The sequence below is a fragment of the Rhinolophus ferrumequinum genome, chromosome 8 (assembly GCF_004115265.2).
Source record: "Rhinolophus ferrumequinum isolate MPI-CBG mRhiFer1 chromosome 8, mRhiFer1_v1.p, whole genome shotgun sequence".
Taxonomy (NCBI): domain Eukaryota; kingdom Metazoa; phylum Chordata; class Mammalia; order Chiroptera; family Rhinolophidae; genus Rhinolophus; species Rhinolophus ferrumequinum.
This window is the reverse complement of record NC_046291.1, coordinates 52,125,293-52,141,748: the sequence shown is the minus strand read 5'-3', so window position 1 is coordinate 52,141,748 and position 16,456 is coordinate 52,125,293. Positions and strand designations below refer to the sequence as shown.

Here is a 16,456-nt window from a genome sequence, read left to right as displayed (position 1 = left end):
AAGCAAAGTAGAAGTTTTCACAAATACTTGCTTTGTGTTTCAAGGTACAATTACTTTGCATTTAAAGGTACAATTAATAAATTCACATAATCTGTTCATTTTTTTCACAATATTTGAATATTCTGAAAAGGGAGTACGTCCCAGTTACAAAGCGATGTCCATCATCCAGAAGAATCCACAGGCTTAATTACTCTAACTTTTAAAGAAATTAAGAGCTAAACTAAAGTTTAAATAGAATAAGCTATAAGACATTTCCTCTATGAGATAATGAAATAAACTCCAGCATTTAAATGAAACAAATGGACCAAAGGGGCCTTACCATCTTTAAGATACCTGTATTCTACTTCCAAGGACACAGTCCTTATTAGTCCTACTGTTACCTAGAATTATTTTAAATCAAACATTTCCACTCTTCTCCCACCTCCCACCCCCATCTTTTTGATCTCAACATTCTTAAAATAGAACAGGGTTCTATTATCAGGAGGGGGAGCCATGGACACAAACATTCTAATGTAGAATGTCGCATAGTAACTCCCAAACCTTTATATTACAAATTATAGTCTAAATGTATGTTTTTTTTCTATTTTGAAACTTTTGATCAAGTCTCATGAACCATCCCCACCCCGCCTCTCCTATAGAACAGGCAAGTTGTAAAGTCACAGAAGGACTGAAGACATATTTGTGTCAAAGTGGGACTTTTAAGTAATCAGAACTCCGTGGGTTCTCCTTTGGGTAAAAAACTATCCTCTGCAGCGCTGGCAGTAACATTTCAGGTTGTTCAGCTCTTTTAAGATCCCCAGGCTGGGGTGGGAAATTGGAATGGGGGGAAAGAACTGGGCTTTGGGGTAGGGACAAGGAAAAGAACCTGGCCGGGGCTGATGCGGGGGAAGAACAAGGGGTGGGGACGCCAGGGAGAGCCAGCTTTGGTCACCAGTGTCTGGCCCTGGGAAAGGCAGCTCCTGGCAGGAAGGAGCCCGAAACGGCAGCGCCCTCCGGGGGGCTTCTTGGGGGTGGTGGCAGCCAGAGGTCCGCCGGAGCGTGGACGGCGCCCGCCGCCTCCTCACCTTCGGGCATCTCGCGGTCCCAGGTGTTACTGCACGTGTTGTCCTCGCCAGCTCCGAAATCCAACTTGACGGGCTCCAGGGCAGCATGCGACGGCGCTACTGCCACCGTCCCCGGCCGCCACCTCATAGACCTCGGACTCGGAGTCCGGCTCCGCTGACCCCGCTTGGGGCTGGCCTTAGGGCAAAAGCAACAGGTCAGCGTGTTCCCCACGGGGCGCTTCCACTCCTCGCCGCCGTTGCCGCCTTCGCTCTGCCCCGACTCTGCAGTCCTGTCGCCCGCAACAAGGGCGCGGAGGGCACGGGCTGTGCGGGGCTCTCCATGCCCGGGCCACCGGGTCCCCCGGGCCCGGCCACAATCCCCGCCGCCCCGCGCTACCGCCTCCCAGGAGCTGACTAGTCTGTGAGGGCGGCGGACAGCCCAGCTCATCTGAACGGGGTGGGGACCCACAGACTGAACTGTAGCCACTGCGGGGACAGAGCGCAGCCGGAGCTGCTGCTCCTTCCGCAGCCGCCTCTGGACTGAAGGCCGTTCTCCTCTCTGGCACCTGCCAGTCGGAACGCGGAACGCGAGGGACCAGTCAAGCCCAGAGTTCCCCCCACATTGTCACGCCCCTGCCCCGCCTGCCGCGTGGCACCCCCGTCTCTGGTTTCGGTTCAGCGCTCCAGTGGTGAGGGAAATGCCGCGGGCGTTTGTTAATGCAACCGGTCCTTGGTCCCCGAACTCTATAGAAAGTCCCTTAGTAATGAGCCGGTTCCTTTGGCAACTCGCTTTCACCGGGTCTGACAGCAGACTCATTTGATGTATTGCCCACTGAACTCAGTTACACCCGAATTGTTGACCGTTTTTGTAACCAAACGCTCCTCTCCTGCCTTCCAAAAAGTGCTAGTTTATGCCTGCAACTTGACCATGGCAGTCCCCGGAGCCCTGGTCCTACACTCAATAAAGAGCTGTGACTTAATAAAGACCTGTGAGGACAGGTCACCCCCCCCACTTCATCGATAAAATAGGGACCGAACGGGTCCCTCCCAACTTGGAAACGCAGGATTCACCAATTCGCTTTTCTCACCTGTGTCTCCCTTCCACGGCAGAAGTTTCCAGATTTTACTTTTTTCGCCACCTACATGTATAAAGCACGATTTTCTCATACAAAATTGAGAACCACAAAGCAGAGTACCATGATCCTTCTCAGGAGTTTTCTCCGCTTTCCCATTCCCGAATCCCGAGAAAAGTTGGTGGGGAAATCGGGAAAATCGGCTCCTTGAATCCAGGTGGTTGGTAGTATCCACCGTCGCTTTGTGGAAACGATTCATTTTGGAGAACAGAAAACAGTTTATATCTTGGGATTCGGGAATGGGAAAGCGAAAAAATTTCTTAAGCACGGGCGGGAATTCCCACCGGAAAACCCTAATTCTGATTTGATGAAGATGGTGATAATGATACTTAACATTTGACGAGCAATTAACTATGCTCCGACCGGTTCCAAGCGAGGTATTCATTTAACCGTCCAAACGATGCTCAGTTTACGGATTTTACAGAATAAATTGTAAGATCTGTAAACTGAGAATAAATTGAGACGCAATAGTTAAGTAACCCCCCAAGGTTGCATGATTGCTCAGGGGTGGGCCCAGGATTTGATCCCAGACAGTGTGGATCTATCCACAGGTACTTGATCATGATTATCAGAAAATAGAGGTGGAAGTAAAACTTGGGAGGTAGTGTCATTGTGTCAGGATTTTTAAATGTTTTTTTTTTTTTAAGGAAGAACCATTTTTGGATGTGGGTTTTAAAATATTTTCCCTTTATCCAACATGAAGTCTCTCCTATTTGCCAGGCACTGTATGTGTGAATCTCTTGCCCTCAGTGAGTTGAGAAAACAAAGGCTTAGAAAGTCCAGTTGTCTGAGATCACACTGTTGTAAAGTACTTAAACCTGGGACTCAAACTTAGATCTATCTGACCCCAGAGTAGATGTGGGGGTAAAGTGTGTGAATTTTATCCTGGAAACATAAACCAATTGAATGATGTGAGCTGAGGAGTCACAATCAGATGGTTTGTAGTGAGGTCACTCTGGACAATAAGGCAGATGGAAGGAAGCAACGAGACCAGCGAAGACACTTTATATTCATCAAGGGGAGAAATGAGGGTTCCGACTAAAGGCAGTGACTGGAATGGAGGGGAAAGAGTTGAGGTGATTTGGGAGATAGAGGTACTTAGTGACTAGAAATGCAGGGAAAATTGAAGAGGGGAGGCAAAAATGGCTACTAGGGTTCTGGCTTGGGGGACTGATTAGATAGCAATGACTTTCTCCTAGACAGAAAATGCAGGAAGAGGAGTTGGTTTGCAGAAGAAGGTAAGTTTTGGCTCTGTTAAGTGGACCATTGAAATGGAGCTCTCTTGTTGAAAGCAGGATATAAAGTTCTTTTGGCTAAGTCTGTTTTGTGATATCCCAACTTATGTTTTCGAAAACGGCACACACATTAAATCAAACCCAAAAAAGTAACTGGGGAAATTTCCTAAAGTTGACACGCGAAGAACATCACATAGTTTTGTGATTACTTTCATGGAGCAACTTGGAAGTATGGTTTTGGTAAATGAGGCATCCTATGTAAAATAAAACTTAAATGGAAACATTTAAAATTGTATTGTCACTAGAGTATATAGAAAGTAATTGAAGCCATGGGTACAGAAGTAATTGTTTTGAAAAGATATGGATAATAAGAAAGGAAAAAAAGGGGGGGCGTCCATTTAGCTCAGTTGGTTACAGAGCGGTGCTCTTAACAACAAGGTTGCCGGTTCGTTCCCCAAATGGACCACTGTGAGCTGCGCCCTTCACAACTAGATTGAAACAACTAACTTGACTTGGAGGATGGGTCCTGGAAAAACACACTTAAAAAATGTAAGTGTGTATGTATTGCCCACTGAACAATACAAAAAAAGTTTAAGAAAAAATAAAAAAAATTAAAAAAGAAAAAGAAAGTAAAAAAATAACCACAGTATACTTGAAGAATAGGGAAATTTGAGTGGCTTTTAAATGAAGCCCACCTACGTGAGCATTGGAAGTCAAGAGACTTGAGCATTATCAGAAATGGCTGATCAGGTGAGGGTTGGGGTCACATCTGCCTTTCACTTCTGTTACCATAGCACCTACCTCAGTGCCTGGCCAGTCGGCACTACATACATAATTCCCTAAACAGAGTCTAATGGCAGGAGGGCAGGAAAGCTACAAATACCATTGGCTCTGGCAGCTGGGTTATTGGGGATGTGTGCCAGCAGGATGGCAGGCAGTGAGTGAGTAAAGAAGTAAATAGGGCATGAGAAAGTGAAGACAGGAAGTGAGGATTCTCTGTCCAAATGTTTGGCTGAGAAGAGAGATGTGGTAGTAGTTAGAGGGAGATACACTGTTAGGATATTTTATTTTAAGGTAGAAAATAATGGGAGCGTGTTTACATGTTAAAGGGTGAGAGCCAATGGAGAAAAAAAAAGTGTGAAGTTAGAGGAGAAGGGAATAGAAACAGAGCAAGGTCCTTAAGAAGGCAGAAGTGCCTGCACTCCAGAGCAGGTACATGAGCTTCAGGCAGAGCTAGGAGGGAGGACGGACCTGTGTGGCCATAGATACATTTCTGGTCGAGGAGAGATTTAGGAAGAGCTCATCTGGTGTCCTCTATTTTCCCCTATTTTTCATAGGCTTCTATTGGGAAAGCTACTCTGGGAAAAAGAGTATAATGTGTAGAAAAATCCACACTTCATAAAAGCTCAATATACCTAACAAAATCCAAATAATATATTCCCTGAAAGGTGGGTAACTTGAAAAGAAATTTGAGCAAAAACCAATGAGCTCTAGCATAAATAGGTACGTTGCAAAAGTAGGAGGTGAGGTTAATTATTTCCTCCAATAGTTAAAAGAAATAGCAACAACGTTGGGGGAAGAATAAAGAAAAAAATTATGAAGGAAATGACATGTAATTGCAAAAAGAGTGAACATTTACAAACCCTTTAATTGCATAAAATGCCAAAAAAGGAGCAGAGGGAGTGTTCTCTTTTGTTAAAAGGATAGCAGGAGGAAAAGCTCACTCCAAAAATCAGGGAAGCGGGAATGATTAATATTTAATCATTTAAAAGATACAAGTAAGGTCTGGTAACAAATGGGCAATATATAGAAATGTGGGACACCACAGTGGAACGGGAAAGGATTCAATGAAGTTCAGTTTCAGTAAATAACATCTAATTAAATTTTCAGGACCTAGTAACTGCATTCCACGACAATAATAATATTGTCTGAAGTCTTGGGAATGTCATTAGATACCGTTTTGGATGATTCTTGTAGACTTGAGACAACGTTGAAAATTAAGTTACAAAATAGTGTCTGCATTTAACAACAGACACACACAAATCAATATGATCTTGGAATATACAGAATTTTAAATTTGCTAAAGCAGAAAATTACTAGGAAGCATTTTTAGGAATCTAGATTGGAGAATATTTTGTTTGAAGAGAACATTGGAGAACATTAAGAAAAAATCCTATCCTTCTATAACAGCGGCAAGTTTGGGAAAGCAAAGGGAGGCTATAGGAATAATGTCATTTGAATTAAGCAAGAGTTTGATTCTGTGATAGAAACTGAGATGTTGCATTTGCCTACTGATGGCTGAATGTTTCCTGGGAGGACTTTATGATCAGTGTTTTGCATGGGCCTGGAGTAAACCCACTCATTCATTCAACCATTTTATTCATTCAATATCCATTCAGTATCTGAGTCCTTACCACACATCACACACTTTTTAGGTGCTGGTGATGTTGCTTTGACCAAGATAAATAAGGTGCTTGTTCTCATAAAATTTATCTTCTAGTAGAGGGATCAACATGGCCCAGGATGACTATTGACCTCCAGCCATTGGGTCTTTATTCTAGAGAACAGGGAGGTGGAGGAAAAGGGAGATTTTTCAGAAGATCCACATAGCACAGTGCTTACGTATTACTTACTGACTTAAAGCTTAGTCACATGGCCACACCTAGCTGTAAGAGAGGCTCAAAACATATAATCATATGGCTAAGTAACTAACACAGAAGGGAGAATATTGGATGTTAGAAGGTAACTGGCACTCTATGCCACAATCTGTAAAGACAGATTAAGGATGTTTCAACTTCAATAATAATTATGATAAAATTTCATAGCCCTTTGTAAACATATATGAAAAACGTATACAAACACTTTGGTAAAGACCTTTTCTTAAGCTAAGAGGACATGAAAAGTAGAGAGAGGCTTAAGCTATAGAATGAAACTAGGTTAGATGCAAGAAAGATTTTATGGCAATCAAACGATCGGGATTATATATTACATGTTTGTTGTGACTAATAGGGCTCCATCTTGACTATTGTAACTAGTGGTTCTTATAGAGTAGGATTTTGTATGCAAGTAATAGGTACATTTATTTCTAGGCAGAGTCTATCATTATATTCTCAAAGGCATATATGAACAAAAAAACTGATTGATGTGGCACAACTTCTCTTGTTCCCAACTTCAGAAAATTATAATCAGGATTTTTGAGAAAGTGGGCATTTGATGGTGCTGGTACTCATATTTTAATAAACTGCCCAGTGCCTGTTCCACCTGCCTCTTTCTGTGCCATCTGAACTGTTCTCCCACACCTTCTCTCTTCTCACAGCACGGAGATTTCTTTATGCCAAGTGAGTCAGTGGAATGTTCCTTTATTTGATATGATGCTGTGTAAAAAATAAAAAGGGTATTAGTTTGCCATAGCATCCGGGCAGTGAATGCTCATGGGACAGGTGAGTTCTGGCCCCAAATGCCCACTGTGATTATAGTTCCAAACTTCAGGGCATTTAGGAGACAGGTTCCAAGAGGGGACTGCAGTTTTGAGACTAGGAGTTTCCTTTTGCCTTCCTGAGCCTTTTCCTCTTCTCTGCCATTTCATGGTTTATTTGCTTCCAGTTCCATGTGTCTACATGCTGTAGGAAATCTAAAATCTTTCTCTGCTCACTGGGTGTACTTCCTTAGGTCACCTCCACATGGGGTGGAAGAGCCTTTCTCTTCTGGAAGTGCCCTCTTCAGAGACTCCCGGATTCCTAAAGCAGATGCCAGCTCTACTCCCAACTCCAAAGAGTGTAACAGCCTCTGGTTTGCACTTAACTAGTTTCATAAGAGAACTACCCTCTACACTTGCCCAGGAAATAAACTCACTGCCAAATCCACTTTGGAACAAGGCAGAGTATAATAAACACATGAAACGCTTTTGATAGTTTCCCCCGCACCCATCATGCGCATGCTCCTTTTCTCCCCATCATTTTCATGTTTCACTATTTCCACTTGTGTGATATCTTGGTATTTTTGAGGTGTGTCAACTTTGACGCTCTTAAAGTGGAATCCTTGGCCAAGCTGCCTTACTGAAGTTAAAACCATTTTTCTTGCAATGATTTAACATGTTTCCCTTAGTTTCTTCTAGAAGCTGTTTTGATAGCAGGCTCTTCAATTCAAGCTGATGTTAGAAATGCTGTGTAAGTTTCACTGAACTTGACAGCCCGGAAATGTTCCTTTGAAGAAGTGTTTTTAACCACCTTTGTCCCCTAGAAACAAAGGTTCTGGATTTGAGGACATATCTTTTCCTCATGATGGCTCTATTGCCCTATTGTGGAGACAGATCTGTTTTTGTCCTCATTGCATGGCATCCCCCCTCTAGAATGTTTTTATCAGAAGGGAATAGGACCACAAACTGGATGGATGCAGGCCCAGGAAACCTGTCTTAAGAGTCACATTTGAATAGAAAGCACACCTTTAAAAGCAAATCAACGAATTCGTTCGTGTTGGGAGTATATGGGGGTGAAACGCCGGGCCTTTCTGCTGAGCAAGCCAGGCTTCTGTCGCTACTTGCTCGAGGAGCCTAGGGTTGCCACACACCCCAGGAGCTGTTTCTTCTCAGGCGTACTTTCCACACACATAAAGTAGAATACTCCTCTAAAGAAATACTCTGGTTATGCAATCAATGCTTTGCCCTGGAGAGGCAAAGAAAAACTGGAGCCACAGGGCATCTGAAGCCATAGTCCAAACCCAGTCTTCCCTGTTTTTTGCAGCCATAGGTTTAGCACTGCCCTTCTTTGGCCATCTGGTAAACCTCTACTCATTCTTTGAGGCTTATCTCAAGCAGAGCCTTCTCTGCAGTGCTTCTTTGACTTTTTTTAAGGCTGGGAGATTATGCACCTTCAGTGCAATCAGTTCCTTCTGCAAATTCTCACTACAGAGCAGCTTTGTGTCATATTGTGTGGTAACCGTTGGGTTTGTTTGACCACCCCCTCCATCCTCTCCCCCACACACATTAAATTAGGCACTCCCTGAGGACAGAATGTTTTTGGTTTTGGTTTTTGGTTTTTGGTATGCCCAGCACTAAGTATAATGTCTGGCTTGTAGCTGTCTCAATATACTTTCCTTGCATGAATGGATAAATGAATTAAAAAGTTGAATTGAGAGTACCAACAATCACAGTTTGAGAATTGTTTTAACTATTCCTTATTTTTCAGTATTCTCTATTCTTTTTTGTGCCTCTGCTTCTGGTTTCTGTGCCCCTATATATAGCATTTTTAAAAACAGCAGCCATTTTCCAATGCTCCCAGTTCTGTGGGTCAGGATTCAGGCATGGCACAGTGGGGGCCGCTCATGCCGGCTCCAGGACGACTGGGGCCTCAGGTGGAGTAGATGTAGCCACTGGACATGGCCCAGACGGCTCACCTGGGGCCATACGTCTGCAGTGTCACTTCTGGCTGTCAGCTGGGTTCCTCAATTCCTCTGCAGGTCGTGCCTGCTGAGTCCACGGAGCTTCCTCACTCACAGGTCAGGTGCCTGGCCTGTGAAGGCTGGAGCAGGTGGGGCTAGCTGGGACTCCCTGACAGCATGCTGGTCTCAGAGTCGTCAGACTGCTCACTGGACACAGAGGTGTAATCCCAGTGTGTTTCGCTAATCTGGTAAACACGTGAACCTAAATGGCGGAGGAAAGGGGAAGTATGACGGGCAACATTTCCTCCATTAAAGAAAAAGAACCCAAAAACCCTTACAGCCAGTTTCTTCACTGTTATGAAGTTCATGCAGACCACCACCTTACAATGGATTATACTACACTTCCTGTAACCAAATCTAAGTCTTGTGCACTACGTGGCATCCAAATTATCCCTTCATCCCCTTGGTCTCTGAGTTTTTAGTAGCTAGAAAGAACACAGATTTGTACAGGTGCTTCCGAAACAAATCTGCCATAGGTTCAGTTTATTTCCAACTTATATGTTTGAAAATAACGTGCACATTAAATCAAACTGAGAAAAGTAAGAGGGGAAATTTCTTAAACTCTATATGCTAACATCACATTTTTCTAGTGATTAATAGAGCAATTTAGAACCTATGGTTTTAGCAAATCAGGTGTCCCATGTAAAATGAACCCATTGCATGAAAGCAAGGCTTTAAATGTTTTTGTTGCTACTTTGAACTAGAAATTTCCATGTGAATATGCACCATGAAGTGCTTTACAAGCATGCACTAATACCCACCAAAGTCCCATGATATAGTAACATCAGGGAAGCTCTCCACATGGAACCTGACTGGCCTCATCACAGAAGGATTTTCCCTTCTCCTGGGAAGTAGATACTAGAAAGAACACGCTGTTTGCTATTGCCTGTTTTTGAAGCAAGGTATGCCAAGGTCTGCGTGCCCTTCCCCACAAGTACCAAGGGAAGAGCCTGTAACATCTGCAAACTCTGCTTTCGTGCTCCTTTGAGTAGAAGTCATGCTTTGCTGGCCTTTCACATTTCTATAAAAGAATAGGGAGAAATTACCCCTCGGCGTCCTCAGGGAGGTAAGAAGGCTGTGATTAGGTAGCAACTGTGAGTAGGTGTCTGTAGAGAAGAAAGAACGGCACAAGGTCAGAAAAATACACATTCCCTACTGGTATCCTTTTAGGGCCTTGACTGAAGGCCAAACAATGCCAGTTCTGAGCCGCAGGATAATTGGGATAATTCTTTATAATTAAGTAGTAATTAAAATGACTTGAATAATTGAAGGTTCCCGACCTTCGGACTGTGGGCTGGAAGCGGTGCCCTACTGAGCCATAACGGAGCCCAAGGCATAGGAGAAATCAGAAATACTTCTCCTGTTTTTATTAAAATTATCGATGTTTTTGTTTATGATAGATTTTTACATAATTTTTATTTTAAAAATATTCCATTAAATTTTTTTTTAAGATTTTTTTTGTTTTATTGGGGAAGGGGAACAGGACATTATTGGGGAACAGTGTGTACTACCAGGACTTTTTTCCAAGTCAAATTGTTGTCCTTTCAATCTTAGTTGAGGAGGGTGCTGTTCAGCTTCAAGTTGTCCTTTCAGTCTTAGTTGTGTCGGGCGCAGCTCAGCTCCAGGTCCAGTTGCCGTTTTCTAGTTGCAGGGGGCACAGCCCACCATCCCTTGTGGGAGTCGAAACCGGCAACCTTGTGGTTGAGAGGACGTGCTCCAACCAACTGAGCCATCTGAGCCATCTGGGAGCTCAGCGGCAGCTCAGCTCAAGGTGCCGTGTTCAATCTTAGTTGCAGGGGGCGGAGCCCACAATCCCTTGCGGGACTCAAGGAATTGAACTGGCAACCTTGTGGCTGAGAGCCCACTGGCCCATGTGGGACTCGAACTGGCAGCCTTTGGAGTTAGGCGCATGGAGCTCTAACCACCTGAGCCACCGGGCTGGCCCATCCATTAAATATTATCAATCTTGATTCCCGAGTCTTTTGGTGGCCCCTTAAATTTGGCCCCTTCATCAAGTGCCTAACTCAGTTCCCCCAAGTCCAGGCTTGAGCCCAGAAGCAATGTGAGGGGTATCTGGATATTGCTTGGCCTGCCCTTGAAGGGAAAAAAGGGAGAGCCAAACCCTTGGGCTGGTCTCTTGGCCTCGGTGTCCTGAACTTCCTAAATCAGTGAGATCAAAAGAATAAGATTCCAGTCTGTGCCAGAAATCAGAGACAGCTCCAAGTCTATGTGTACCATTATCACCCCAATTCTACAGATGAGAAACTGAGACCCGGTAAGCGTGACAGATGTACCCGAGATGACAGATCTGGAAAGTGGCAAGTGGGGACTTGCACCCAGGCTGGGTGGACCCTGTAGGTTGTGCTCTCAGCCATGGGGCTCTGAAAAATTGCCCACTGGCTGTATTTCCCACCAATCCCCAATGGAAGAGATAAATCATGTATTTGTTCTCACTTTAGCCAGTGAAAAGTTATGACAAAATATCTTCTAAGAACTTTTAATGCATTTTATTGGCTTTTTACTCTTATGGAAGTGTCATGTATTCACTGAAGAGAAATTAGAAAACACATGAGAGAAATCAAAATAAATAAAAATGCCACCCCAAGAGTCACCCACTATTAGCATTTTGTTGCATATCTCTCTAAGATTTATTTTAATAAAGATAACTTATATGTATATGATTTTAAAAAGAAACTGTGCTACACATGTAATGTGTTTTTCTTTAATGTGCTTTCTTAGCAATGGATCTTGAACATCTGTCTCTGTCATTGCTTTCTTGCAGAGTAATTTGTAATGGCTTTATAATATGTATTCATCTGTTCATGAATATTTATTCAGGGCCTGCTATTCCCGGGCAGTGAGCTAAGCCCTGGAGATACATCAGTTAACAAAACAAAGACTGTGACCCTCTAGTTGACATTTAAGTAAAGGGAGACCTTTGAAAATTAAATGAATTAGTGTGTGTCAGTTAATAGGGACACTATTTTGCGTGTGTCAAGGAGTCTTCTCTGATAAGAGGCCGTTATGGGCCAAACTGTACCCTTTTCCAAATTCATATGTTGAAGTCCTAACCCCCAATACCTTCAAATGTGACTGTATTTAGAGATAGGGTCTTTACAGTGGTCAGAAGCTGAAACGAGAACCTTAGGGTGATCCCTAATCCATTATGACTGGTGTCCCTTTAAGAAGAAGTTTAGACACAGATGAATAGAGGGACGGTATGGGGAGAAGATGGCCATCTATAAGCCAAGGAGAGAGACCTGGAACAGATCCTTCCCTCATGGCCCTCAGGAGAAACCAGTCCTGCTGGCACCTTGCTCTTGAATTTCCAGCCTCCAGAGCTGTGAGAAAATTAATTTCTGTTGTTCAAGCCACTGATCCTGTGCTACTTCAGTATGGCAGCCCTCCCCATGAATACAGGGGCAGAGAAAGAGATCTGAAGGAAGTGAGAGGGTGCAAGGCCTGTGGAATCTGGGGAACAGTGAGTGCCAGGGCTTGAGAGTAGAGTTTGGTTGTTTGCAGTAGAGGAAAGCAAAGGGCCAGATGCCTGGAAGTGTCTGAGAGGAGCCTGGAAGGAGGTGAGGTCAGAAGAGGAAGCAGGGTACCACTGGGTCCTAAAGCATCCCGCAGACCTTGCAAAGGATTTCCATTATATTCCGGGGGTAATAGGAAACCACTGGAGAACCATTAAACCTGACATTTTAACAAAGGTCCTTGACTCCTGTGTCACGCCCAGACTAGATGTATCAAAATGTTTGTAACCCTCTTATTAAACAAATAATTTAACACTGCATCTTAAAAGTTTAGAGTGAGAAGCAAGGGGAGGAGCGTCAGGGACCTCGGCCCCCAAGTCCTAAGCCCTCTTGGTGCCCCTGCCATTCAGCTGGCCATCCTGCTGCCCAATCTGACAAACTGGATAAACTTACAACTTTCAGCAAGCCTCTGACATTCCCACGAGTCCTTCCCACAGGGTCATTCAGTGGGACCTCTCTTCCCGATTTGAAGACCAGCTGGTTACTACCCCTTCCCCTCCCTTATGTCTCTTCCCTCTACCTTTGTTTTACACTCAAATCCCCAATCTTTAGGCTCCCTCCACCCCAACTACAGCCTTCCTGGTTCATTTGGCTCCAACTGCCATCTGCCAAGGTTCCATTTTATTCTCCTTTCTTGCTCTCTCTCCCTCCTTCTCTTTCTCACCCCCCCGCAATTTCCTCATTCCTGACTTCCCCTGGGGAATGGAGAAATGGAAGCCTCCTCTGATATCTGCAAATAAAATTTCAGGGAAGTGGACAATCTCCATAAGTCAGGTATGGGAGCGCAGTGAATGGCTAACCCCCCAATTGGGAAACCTCGTGTCTTCCTATCAAGTTGGAAGTAATGGCAGCCCAGCGTTGAACCAAACTTTGATCAGCGTGCTCCTCAAAGGAGGGTTTTGTTAGTTTCCAAACCCCTCTTATGTTACTGAGGGGTCCTCTCTTCTGGAAAGAGCCCGCATCAGTAACTTCCTTTAAGAATGTATGTATTTATTTTTGCTGTCTACTCAGTCTTTCCATGTCCTCCATTGCCCCCTCCCCAAGGCTTAGTGACTCTATCAGCATTTACCTGTCATTCTTCTCTAGGCTGCATTTGGATTATTATTCATTGAAAACAAGTGATCAAACTGGTTCTCTTTCTCAAAGAACAGCGAACTGGTAAAAACCTAATGGATGGCATGAGTAAGCGTGCCCGTTCAGTCCAGACTCTTGGGTTGATCCACTCACTGGACCACAGGCGAGAGTTGACATTAAAAAGTCAGGCAGTGGTACCTCCATAAGCTGGGCCTAAGAAGGGGAACACCAGGAGGGCCACTGGCCTGGGTCCTCACTGTCACAAAGGGTGTCAGTGCCACCACGTTATACTTGTAGTTACAGAGAAGCATTGGCAGGTTTGCAGAAAGGTGATAACACTGTCCAACTTAGCGCTTTACTCATTGTCTCATCACTGGGCCACATGTGTTGTGAACTATAAACCAGTATTTTTACTAAATTCTCTAATAACTCCCTAATCACCTTGGGAATGACGTAATTATACTGAACTGGATGTGTATGTGTGTGTGCACGTGTGGGCTGAATTGTTTACTTCTTAGATATTGACATTTAAAATATACCACAGATTTTTCAACACTCTTTTGGAATTTCTCTTTCTTCTCTCTCGCTGTCTCTTTTGGTTAGATGTAGTTTATTATGGAAGCTGTCTGTGCTTCTCTCGACCTCTGCAAGGCCCTCTGAACAACTGACACTGAGGCAAGGTGACAAAGTCTGGTCATTCAGCACTAAGGACCTCCTCAGGTTACTTCTTTACTTAGAAAAATAACATGTTGTTGTAGAAGATCCAGAGCCACAAATGTTCTTCCCAGGCTGATCAGTTTCTGAATTCTTAGATTTTTAATACTTTTCCGCCATCAGGGAATTTTCTACGCTGGAAATATTGAGGCAAGAGCAAAAGAAAATCTCGTGTGAATCCATATCTTCCAGGATGAGTGAGAATCAGATACATCTCTGGGATGAGACTAGTGAGAGAACTGATTTTCACATAGTCATCTCCAAATTAGAAAGGTGAGTAAAAAGTTACATGTGGCTTGTTGCATATATTACCAGATTATTATCCCTATGTTCTTGAGCAAAATAGCAAAGTACCTAGGACACTTGAGTAAAAATGTTTGCAAAATTATAGTTTAATCTTTGTAACTGCCATTGCTAACCAGGACACTAACACACCCATATGTTCAGTATAAAAAAATGAAACTTTTTAGCAACACTTGTACTCCATAATAATACTGTCATATTGAGTTTGAGGAATCATGATACGGTCTGTATGTAGTTTTAAATTCCCCAGTAATGCTAAAGATATTTGTGTCAACAGATGTTCCAAAATTCCGGAGTTCGATTTAGCTAAATATCCGGGGACTGACTCAAACTACTTTGAGGGAAATAAATGTATCTTTTACTAACTCAAATAGCAAAACTTTGAATACTCAGAAAATTTGTATTACAGAATTGGAAAGCAGTCAAGTAAGACATTTCAAGAAAGGCTAGCACATTTTGTGTTTTCTTGAATTACATTATTGTAACCCTTTTCAATTCAAATATTTTCTCAGACATAGGAGGTCTGACAATTAAGTTCACAAACTTGTTGCAACAATGTTGCTAACCTTTTTTGATATCAGAGGGATTATTCATTATGAATTTGTACCAACTGAACAAACAGTTAATCAAGTTTACTATTTGAAAGTGCTGAAAAGGCTGCATGAAAAAGTTAGACAACTGAACTTTTCGCCAACAATTCATGGCTCTTGCATCACGACAGTGCACCAGCTCACACGGCACTGTCTGTGAGGGAGTTTATAGCCAATAAACAAATAACTGTATTGGAATCCCCTCCCTATTCACCTGATCTGGCCCCCAGTGACTTCTTTCTTTACCCAAAGATAAAGGAAATATTGAAAGGAAGACCTTTTAATGACATTCAGGACATCAAAGGTAATATGACGACAGCTGTTATGTTCTGTTTGTCTGGAGAACCCTAATACACACCAGGACAGTGACTTACCCAGTGAGACCTCCATTTGACCCAATCAGGTCCAGCATCCTTTTTCAGGCATTATTAAGGATGCTAGGAAAAGGCTTAGGGGAAGCTTATCTCCTGAGATCATCCCAAGCACTAGAGATTGTTTGAGTCTGGAGATGCTTCGGACCCATCCTGTCATCACAAGGAAAGAACCTACCTGGGAGTAAACTAATACAGTATTCCACCATATAATTGCTCCCCACTATGGCTAAAATTCAAGTAAGGGCTAGGGTCAACTACTCTTCCTGCACCGCACTCCAATCAGCTATCTGTGGATTTACCTTTTATATAAATCCTCTTTCTCTATCCTTATTGCATCCTTATTTTGCTTGTATTCCTGAAGACTTAATTGTTCTCCATGCTCACTCTGCAGGGAGAAAGTTTCTGAAATGTTCTGTTGGTAACTTTCTCCATCCAGCCTCATCTGCTAGTCCCTGCCATACCTCCCTGTACCTGGCACACATTTGTCTTGGGCTCTTGTTTCCATAGGACTGAGTCTAGCTCATCTTTCAGGGCTCTGCTTAAACATCCCTTTATTTAGCAAGCCTGACTTGAGTCTAGTCTAATCTACTTAGATAGATGCCTCTGCTCTGAGCTCCCACAGGGCTCTTTAATTATCTTAGAAGCACTTATGACATCTTACTTAAATTGCTTAATTGTCTGTTTTCCCTTTCTGGATTATAAGTGTTGTAAGAGCTCATGAGTATTGCATTCCAAGGGCCTAGAGCAATGCCTAGCACATAGTAGGAAATCTATAGATATATGTTATATGTGTGTATGTATATGCAATGTAAGTTCTTAAATTTTTACTCTAAAATGTAAGTTCTTAAGTTTTTTTCAATAGCGCAAGTCAGCTACATGCTAAATTTCAGGGGTTTTTTTGGGACGTAAGGTGATAATTGATAACAATGGGGGTGATGAATGAAAATAAATTTGTATACCTAGAATTTCTGCTAACATATCGTTATTGCCAGTTTTCAAGAGGCATACTTGTTTTGCAGAA

At 43.1% G+C, this 16,456-nt stretch overlaps 1 pseudogene; it reads right to left on the bottom strand.

Moving 5' to 3' along the window:
- LOC117025549 (cyclin-Y-like protein 1) overlaps window positions 1-15,877 on the bottom strand; it is a 33,466-nt pseudogene extending 17,589 nt beyond the window's left edge.
- Between the last annotated feature and the right edge of the window lie 579 nt (window positions 15,878-16,456).